General features: G+C 41.5%; 1 long non-coding RNA gene across 2 annotated transcripts; it reads left to right on the forward strand.

Annotated features, from left to right (window-relative positions):
• The first annotated feature begins 390 nt into the window (after positions 1 to 390).
• Positions 391 to 5,885, forward strand: LOC126046198 (uncharacterized). 2 transcript variants are annotated; one of them, XR_007508253.1, is made up of 4 exons: positions 391 to 676; positions 1,235 to 3,183; positions 3,302 to 3,390; positions 3,631 to 5,885. It is a non-coding gene; the product is annotated as an uncharacterized LOC126046198 (long non-coding RNA). The 2 variants fall into 2 exon arrangements; XR_007508252.1 differs by having other exon boundaries at positions 1,235 to 3,390.
• Positions 5,886 to 9,968: the final 4,083 nt, after the last annotated feature.

Genomic DNA, 9,968 nt, shown 5'->3' on the forward strand with positions numbered 1-9,968 from the left:
TAAGTGCAGCCACTGTGACCATGAAGCTGCAGCTGTTCATGATCCACACCACAGTGAAAGCAATTAATAAAGTCATCTGGAATTTATTATGTACTGTGAAGGAGATGTGGATACTTTGGGGTGTAATTGGAAGGAGAATTTAACTTCCTTTTAAAAGAATTCTCCCTGAAATAAAGAGTATCTTTTTTTTTAATTTAAAGTGAGTGAAGTTGCTTAAAGAACACAACAAAAGCTATTAAAACTTTGACAGATGTTCTGCTCTGGTAAAATGGGAAACTGTGTTAATTTTAACCCAAATAACATAGAGCTAGATTGAGCATGTCAGAACTTTTTGTTGCAACACTTTTGCAGACTGAAATGTTTCTTTGCATTTTTTTCCTTCAGGAATTACTTTGTTTCAAAATTGTAATTATTCTATAATCAGAAAACTGGAAAAATGAACTTTGATGGATTCATTTTTTTCTAGAATGGTTCTTTCATAAAGTCTCTGAAAGCATCAAGATTTCGGGAAGAATGAAATCATCCAAGAACTGGAATTTTCATCCTCACAGGAGCTCTACTGAAAGGTCATCTTGCAAAGCTGTTTTCATCTTGGGAATGGTCATGTCGACTGTCTGCTCCCTTGACGATAATAATGTACATCACTTCTCACAGTTTTCATGAAATGGAGGATGGTGTAAGTCACTGCATATTATATCATTACTAGATGGTAAAAATACTGGGTTTAGAGATGGTTTTCTATGTGCTTTAAGACATGTATCTTCCAGGTGCTACAGTAGTGGCTATGCTTTCTCAAAATTTAATATTCATCAGGAATCCTTAGCATGTTCCTTATCAATTTTCTCCATTTTCTTGCTTCATAAGAACAGACATTCTGTTACAGAGGAACTGAAAAAAAGATATGCACATGAAAGCCATGGTCTGAAAAATGGTTATACTATAAGCAGGATGGAGAAAGGTGATTTTTCTGGCCCTCTTGGCTTTTCTAGGCCCTGGCAAAAATATCCGGGCTTCTCGGGCTCCTCCCCATCTCAGCAAAATTGTTTATAAGTACCTAGAAGGGACATGTTTTCTTATAACGGAGACTGAGCGGCCAGAGATTCAGTCAAGTCTCTGCTATTCAGCAGCGAGTGTAATTTTCCATTCCAACACTTTACCTAGAGACACAGCAGATCCTTTGTCTCTCAGCATCTAAATTAAGATCAGGTTTTTATCTTATGCAAAATTTCCATAGCGATATCGGCTGTTTTCCATGCTATGGAGGACGTTACAGGAGATCGCTACGGCCTGATCCAGCTGCAAGAAGCTGTGAAAACTTTTGAGCTGTTTTCAGCGACTCTCCTGTCCGTGGGATTGCTCCTCCTGCCCGTTCCCAAGAAGAGGGAATTGCATGGGAAGTATTTTGGACCCCGAAGCCGTGTGTCCCGCACGCCTCAGCCTGCGAAGAAGCCCTGAAGAGCCTGGGTGACTGGTGCCTCTTGCCTTTCCCCACGGGGACGGGTCTGGGCTGAAGCAGCAGGAGGTGTAAACGGGGTGCTCCTGCTTTGGGGACCAGTTGTCCAAAAGGGGCTTGGGGAGCTTCTGCGCCAGTGGGGTTAGTAGGGTTTTTTTGTTCAAATCTTGGTTTAGTAGAGGAGCAAATGAAAATGGGTATGTGAAAGCTCTCCTGTTAGGCAGAATATCTCAGACTCTGTGTTCAAGCTGTATTTTAATCAAGGGTATCAAAAATACAGACAGTTTGTCACACAGACCGAGCGTTAGGGATATTTTAACAGGCAGAAAGAAGGATGAGCGAGAGCTTAGCAAACTAACATAGGCCTGGAAAATAAGATTTGATGACCTTTTAATCACTGGCTTCCTCAGGATGTAGAGGAAGACAATTTATTTTCCCAGTGCTTCAGTTGCTTTCTGTACAGTGGGGATAATAACACTACTTGAAATAAGCCTTGTAGGGAGAAATGTTAAATATTGGCAGCTGCTTATGGGTTTACAATCAAAGAATCACACTAGCTATTTACTTCGGGTGAGTAAATGCTATGTGTAGATACAGAATTTCAAAGTAAAATTGGTCATGAAATCATAACGTGGTAAGGCACTCCTCTCAGACTAGGACCAGAAGGCACGGGAGGACCTGTGGTATTTTATGAGACACCTGTACCATGAGCTAAAAAACCAACTGGACATTAAAGAGCCTTTGACAATCTTCAGAGGAAAAGACGAGTTATCACCTTTAAATCTGAAATTACAGATAATTACATTTTCCTCCCTTAATCACCCCGTGGTTCCAATTAGGGATGCTATTTCTCACTTTCTCTCCCAAAGTGTGGCGCAATGCCGCTATGCATTAGTGAACAGCTGCCTTACTTGACCCCAGCGGTGACTGCTTCTTGGCGGAGGATGAAACGAGCCAGGCCGATTCCTTGACTACATCACAGGGATATTGTGACTAGCTTAATTAGCTAATGCTCAAGAAGCGTTGTGAGATACTTGGCTTAAAAGCATTATGTAAGGCCAAATTAATTATGAGTATTAATACAATCTTGATCTAAAGAGTAATTTGAATAAGAGATAAAATAATAACGAGATCTTTGTGAGTCACGTACAGAGTGCTTTGCTTCTCCACATAAAACATCTCCCACGTCATTTAAAATGTTTCCGTGGAGCAGAGCAGGGCAGCGCCGCTCAGCAGTGACAGGAATATGCGCTGCCAGATGTGAGTCATCGCTGAACTCCAGCACTCCTCTCTTTGTTCACATCTCAAGCACAAGACACCCTGTTCCCTACGACAGAGTTGCCTGCAGATGCCTTGATGGAACATGAAATGAGGAACCCGCCAGACAAGGTGGGGTTGTTTGGTTTTGTTTTGAAGTTTGGGGGTTTATCTTCATTCCCTGTGCAGATCAACCAACCTCGTCCCTGGGTGAAAGCCTGGCATTTCTGAAATCAAGGAAATGTTCCCTTTGACTTCAGTGGAACCAGGATTTCCACCACGTACATGTTTCAGTGCTGGGTTCTTTCAAGTAAGGAAACGTGGAAGTGCTGGAAACGATGTGAATTTACATAGCCATGTAGTCAATTTCCCTACAAAAATAGAAAAATCAGACTGAACTGAACTGACTGATCTCCAAATCTGTCTTGACGGCTGTGTGGCCAGCACAGGCTTCCACTGCAGCTTTTTGCTTGGTAAGCTTTATACATTTTGTGGATACCTAAGAAAGTTTGGTATCAGATTTATTGTAATGAAATCTGAGCACATGGAGAACAGATTTCTAAGTCTAAACTTTTTATATTGCTACGGTAGATGCTTTTGATTAAAGACACATATCTACAGTACTCTAGGATGAACTGAGTTGCTCCCTAGATCTGCACTGACGCTAAGAGGAGTCTACAGTAAGTAACTACATTTAGTCACATGAATTTTATAATTTTATATTTACTTTTTGGTAAGTACTTTAGGATTTTAATGAAACAGGGCTGGAATATTGAATGAGTTAATGTTACTGAGCTAGTTACCACAGAAACTGAGCACAGAATTGTATTTTAACTTTAGAAGCAGTGTACCTCTGCAAACTTCTCACTTTGTTTACCATCTAATGAAATATTTGAACTGAATAACCATTTTCTTTTCAGGTATTGGACAAATATCTCTAATGACTACTCTTCACACAAACTCCACTTATAAGGCCAGACTTCCACTTGCAGACTTCCTTGTTATGTAAAACTTGAGCTGCCTGAGTAAAGCCAAGCATATAAATGACATTCTGAATATTTAGTTCTAGTCCTGTTATTTTTATTTACTCCTGTGCTTCATTACAATGAGAGATACATGTTTTTGTGTTTCAGGGATTATAATTACTCGTGTCCATAGAGCAGCTCACCGGAGAGTATAATTATTGCTCACACATTGGCTCAAGGCAAGAATAAGAATAGAAAGTCGGACACGGTCATGACTCTTACATTTTAATTTGTTCACCTCCTGGTAGCACCTAACAGATCACCTACGCCTGTCCTAATTTTTCAATACAAAGAGATTAAACTCCTGCCTCCGTGAGGCAGATATTTTTTGTGAGGAAGATATTCATACCTGAAAATGCAGTTCGCCTTACTCGCAAAGACATAGAGCTGTCCGAATCGCCACCCGCGGCAGGGACGGGGACGGCACCCAGGGCAGCTGGCCACGCGTGCACCGCAGCCGATATCACAGAAATGTCCGAGGCCACACAGACACGCCAGACAGCGCTGGGTGCACAGGGATGGAGGGCGTCCTCTTTTTTTTCGGGAGAATTCAAGCAAGGTCTTGGGGCAAGCTGCGTTATATACCACAGCTGGAGAGATTGATTCAGGCTGGAGGCGACATATCCATTGCTCGTGAGCCACGTGTAGACCAAGAATCGGTTTGACGTGGCCTCTGAGGACTCCTTGAAGATGGGGGCTACCGCGGGGATGGCCAGAGGGCCATCTATTTCCAGGTGGAACCTGGTCCAGAATTCCAAAGTGCTTTTAGTGCAGGAAGACGCTGGCCTGCCCCTCACTCGCCTGGAGAGCGGGCGCGGAGGGAGGGAGGGTGCTACCTGGCACGGGTACCTGCTCCTTTGCTATTTCACTGGCCTGTGCACTGCTGACGCGTCTGGTTTCTTCTGTTTTCTGTCCGGTGCACAGTTTAATTTCCTGAGAACTCTCATGTTTCAGTACAACAAAAGTCTCCAGGCTTTAACATAGCATGTCTGGTAAGACATTATGGTTTGTGTTATACGTTGGGCTAAGCCAAACAAGTTAAGCTCTATCAAGCAGTAAAAACTGGCAACATCCCTTCTTTGTCTATTACCAGTGAAACCCGGACCTCTAAATCACTGAAAAATATCTGGTACTCAGACTTTGCCTGGGCTGAATTACTCTTGAGTTTGTGCGAAGATTTTCCTCCTCCGCAGGGAGTCCTGACCATCTCCTCAGAGCTATACTGAACAGCATGTATTCATGAGCTTAGTTTGGGAACTACAGCCCTAGCTATAATGTTGGCCAAGATTTCTCCATGAGGCCTTGGTAAGGTACGTGAGACCACGTAGAGATGGCCACCCCGCTCTCCGTGCTACAACCAAGTGAACAGAGCAGCCGCTTTTCCCTCTGTACACTCCGTTGAGATCTTCCCTTTCACTGCCTCACCATGTACAGCTTCCTCCTCTGACTCCAGAAAAACTGTCTGTCTTGACGACAGGGTAAGGAACAGCAGAATTTCTCCTGGGCCATTCTTTTTCCTGAACCTCATTTATATTTGATCACAACCATGTTGGTATTAGAAGCCAGGTACCATACATGACCATTAGAAGCTTTGCTGAATGTGACATCCCACTTTTTTACTGAAGTGAAGCAAGGATTATAATTTTTTAATTCTACCCAGGACCAGAACCCTCATAAGAGTTGTACACACTTGCAATTTTAACGACTTAAAAGTACCACTTATCTCATGCCTGAATTTAGCCCAAAATGACTCGCTGCAAAACAATAAATTTATTTTTCAGAGATTTGTCTCCATTACAGAAATGCTGGAAGTGGTAAGAGGAGAGCGAGCAAGTTGTTTGTAAATATTAGTTATTCTGTTTTAACATCTCTTAGTAGTAAATGTTCACAAACAAGCATAAATTGAGAAGTTAATTCTGCATATTTTACGTTCATTTTACCTGTTTCTTTTATCGGACTTATGTCTGACTGTATGATTTTAAGTGGTTTTTCAAAATTGCTTCAAAAAAGATGCTTCTGTAGAGTTTGCATATGCTTGATATATATATCTTCAGAATGATTTGTTCTTGTGCATGCTTTTAGTTACAGAATAAAGACTGCTTAAACTTTTATTGAGACAACTCAAGTAATTTCCTTACAACAAACGGCATGAAAACCACAGCATTAAAAGAAGATTTAAAGACAAGAAAAAAGCCTTTTCATGAGAGCACGACTCTTGAATAATAACTTCAGCTCCGACAGTGAATTCTTAGTTATTTAATGAAATCCTAGTGAGCAGTACTTGATACCATATGTGTCAGGATTTTTCAGTGTGAGAAAATGAGCTTTGGTCCTAATGTGTGCTCTGGGAGCGAGAGGCACTGGGAAAATATTATAGCAGGGCACTTCAAATTAATTTTCTGAGTTGTCTTTGGAGGTAGCCTGGGTGCTGATAACAGCAATTCCTGGTTCTCCGTCAGGCCGTGCACGTGTGCGGGAAAAAAACGTGTCACTGTCCTTTCCTTCCCCACCCACCGGTTATGTTCATTCCTCCTGATACATAATCCACCTCTGCAGCTCTCTCCCCAGCATCACTAACCGTGACCCAGCTGCATCTACTCCCCCCCTGCCGCCTTCACCCCAAGCCCTTTTTTTTTGCCATCACAGCAGCCCCACGCTCAGCCAGCGAGCCGGAGCTTGGACGCACGCCGCCGGCGATGCACGCTGAAAGCGCGCGTCCTCCCACGCTCGAACACCCTGGCGCAGGGGCTGGTGTCGGGACGGTTTGGGGTGCCCACGGGGACCCCCTGCACCCAAATGCTCGGGTCAGCACCGTGGCAGCCGCTGCTCTGAGGTACCACCGCGCTGTCGGCCGTGCCTGTAGCCCAGCAGGACAAGGGCTGCAGTAATGCGTTGAGCTGCTGAGGCTGCAATTCCTCTCGCCTACTCCGGCTTTCTAAAGGTTGGAGAACTTGAGACTGGTCTGTTCCCTTCCCTGCTAATGGAAGGAGACAGGAACAGCTGTGCTCGGAGCGGAAGCTCCGGGTGGACCTCATCGCTCTCCAAAGGTGTCTGTCCTCCACTGACAAGGACATCAGTTGGCTAACGCTAACTGCATGTGGCACTGCTAGGTCTCGAGAGTTTGCAGAGACAGAGCTTGACCTTAATGCGCACCAAAATCATTTTAGCGTTAACAGAACCTTTCTCGGCAAGTGAGTTGCTCTACATAAGGCAAGATCTGCACAGGGTCCTCCCAGCATCTGCTCCTAATATTTCAAATTTCTTTTGCAGGTTATAAAATGCAAGAGCAATACAAACAAAAAGTGTTCCCAATGATGAAGAAATATTGTCATTAGAAGCTAATGAAATAACTTTCTAAACCATTTTACACCAGTTTGCCAATAGCCCAAGCCCAGACTGAGCTAACTCAAAAGGAATATAAATACTGATTTTTGAAAATTAATAAAATAAATAAAACCGCACTGTCCTGGTTTTGGCTGGGATAGAGTTAATTTTCTTTCTAGTAGCTGGTATAGTTTTGGGTCCAGTATGAGAAGAATGTTGATAACACACTGATGTTTTCAGTTGTTGCTGAGTGGTGTTTACACTAAGTCAAGGATTTTTCAGCTTCTCATGCCCAGCCAGCAAGAAGGCTGGAGGGGCACAAGGAGTTGGGAGGGGACACAGCCAGGGCAGCTGACCCAAAATGGCCAAAGGGGTATTCCATACCATGGGACGTCATGCCCAGTATAAAAACTGGGGGGACTTGGCCTGGGGTGGATCGCTGCTCGGGAACTAACTGGGCATCGGTTGGCAGGTGGTGAGCAATTGTATTATGCCTCACTTGTTTTGTATATTCCAGTCCTTTTATTATGATTATTGTCATTTTATTATTGTTATTGTTACCATTATTAGTTTCTTCCTTTCTGTTCTATTAAACTGTTCTTATCCTAACCTACCAGTTTTACCTTTTTCCTTCCAATTCTCTCCCCAGTTCCACTGGGTTGGGGGGAGTGAGTGAGCTGCTGCGTGGTGCTTAGTTGCTGCCTGGGATTAAACCATGACACACACTAACATTATCTGAGCAAAATTCAAGGTGGAACCAAGAAAAGTAGAAGCAGATTATTTGCATTTCTCAAAGATTATTGCTGGAAGTATATTCATGTCTATAAGTACAAAGGGGAAATTGAAACTGATATTATTCATAAATCAGCACATTTAAAGTAATATTACATAAACATTTTCATTGAGTATTGATCCACTTAAAAGCCATATAGCATAGAAGAACAGTGCTCTCATTACATGAAGTGCTTCATAATAAATACGTGAACCACTGAGTAAATCCATCTCATTCATAAGCTGCACAGAAGATAAAGGTAATCAGTGGGACAAAAAACATCAGCTAAATCTGTCATTGTTCAGCATGAAGTTCTTGTTTAGTGCCAAATTAAACTTTCTCGAACTTTTTTTCTCATATCACTACTCTTTGATGCTTTATGTTAAAGATGTATCTGAATAGAAAGCCAAAGTCATATCTTTCATTTGCAAATAAGAAAGAAATTGAAATTTGATTAAATACATTTCATCAAATGGCACTTCTGGTACCAGGATGTGATTGTAAAGCTCTTCCAGTATAGTGAATGACTTTTAAGCTCTTTTTTTTTTTTTTTTTTTTTTTTTTTTTTTTTTTTTTAGAAAAAAGTTACTTGCTTGCTTTCTAGCACTAGCATTTACTTTTTACAAATACATCTTCTGTACCTTATTGTTTTTGTGATGGAGCTGTTTTGACTGATCTCACACTTTTAAAAGTCAGTGAAAAACCTCTGTTTCATTGAAGTGGAAGCCTTGATCAGGCATTGCTTTTCCTTCTTAAAGCTGAAATAAATATAGAAGCATGTGTCTTAGTACATTTAGATCAACCTTTTCTTCTGCTCATGAACAAAGAACTCAGGAGTGGAGGGAGAAGATGAGGGCTTTCTCTAGGACAGGAGAGAAAGCCAGGGGTGGGGGGAGAATAAAAAACCCCATAATTTCTCCTTAAAATCCTTAGAAGACCAACTTTGCCTCCCCCTTCGTGTTTTGTGGATGGAAGGTTTTGAGCTGATTGGTGACAGAGGTAGGTCAGCAAAAGGACCATTTATTGAAATGAGGAAAAAAGCTCTCCAGGTCAAATGCTTCCATTGCCTTTCCAGTGGTTAATCAGTACTGTCTTCTGAGACAACATGACTATGTTGAATTCTGTTGCAAGAAGATTATTGCTGTAAAAATGTTCAACCAACAAAGATTTCAGAGTATATATTATCAATCTGTATGGGTCAAATCTTTGTCGGCAAAATCTCACTGGGATTTGCCTGATCCTGCAAAATGCAGTTTCCAGCTCTAGCTCAGTAGACTCATACCAGGTACATACGACTCTAAGCAGACCACCAGTCCCATGTATCAGAGTAAAGCTTTTCAGCACATTACAAAACTCATCCCTAGTTGTTTCTGTTCCAGTAACTTTTCCATATTTTTATTGTAGAAAGTTCTTCTTAGTTGATACGAAATTCCTTTCTTACACTGCATCCATCCCAGAAGAAGCAAAACTAATTGTCTGAGTGTGAATGTGTATGTACACACACACACATATCCACACACATGTGCTCTAATACGTACACAACATCACCCAGACTCCTAATATCTACAGCCAAAAGTAAAAACAGGGACTGTTTGACACAAGAACATTAAATGCCCCTACTGAACTGAAAAGTTGAGGATATCTTTTTTTAAAACATTCCTCTTACTGCAACCACCGACATAACTGACATAGCTCTCCTATCTGTCATCAAATAATTTTTTAATTGCTGTAGGTGAAAACTAGATTTAAACCAAAGCCCTGGAGGCATGAAGTTCCATATTTACATCCCCCTTCAATAAATAGCCAGCTTTATCGGTTCAGATTTCATTTATGTGTAATGAAAATACCAAAGCATCTGAAGATATTCTTTGATCTGCTTATAAACAATTTGAGATCAGTGGCAACAGTCAAGGTACAGTAATATGATTGATTGATACAAAAAAATTAAGCATCAGTGAAGAAAGTCATTGAAAAGTCCAAAACTCCCCAAACTCTTAGAAGACTGGATTTCTTCTAAAAGGCCTTTTTCTCAGTTAACTCACTTGGCAGTGCTCAATAAAACTGAAAAGCTATTAAGCTAAGTTAATAATAAGCTAAGTGAATAAAGTTAATAACGATCAGAAACTGTCTGGTTTTT

This window comes from Accipiter gentilis, chromosome 15, assembly GCF_929443795.1.
Source record: "Accipiter gentilis chromosome 15, bAccGen1.1, whole genome shotgun sequence".
In the NCBI taxonomy this organism is placed as follows: Eukaryota; Metazoa; Chordata; class Aves; order Accipitriformes; family Accipitridae; genus Astur; species Astur gentilis.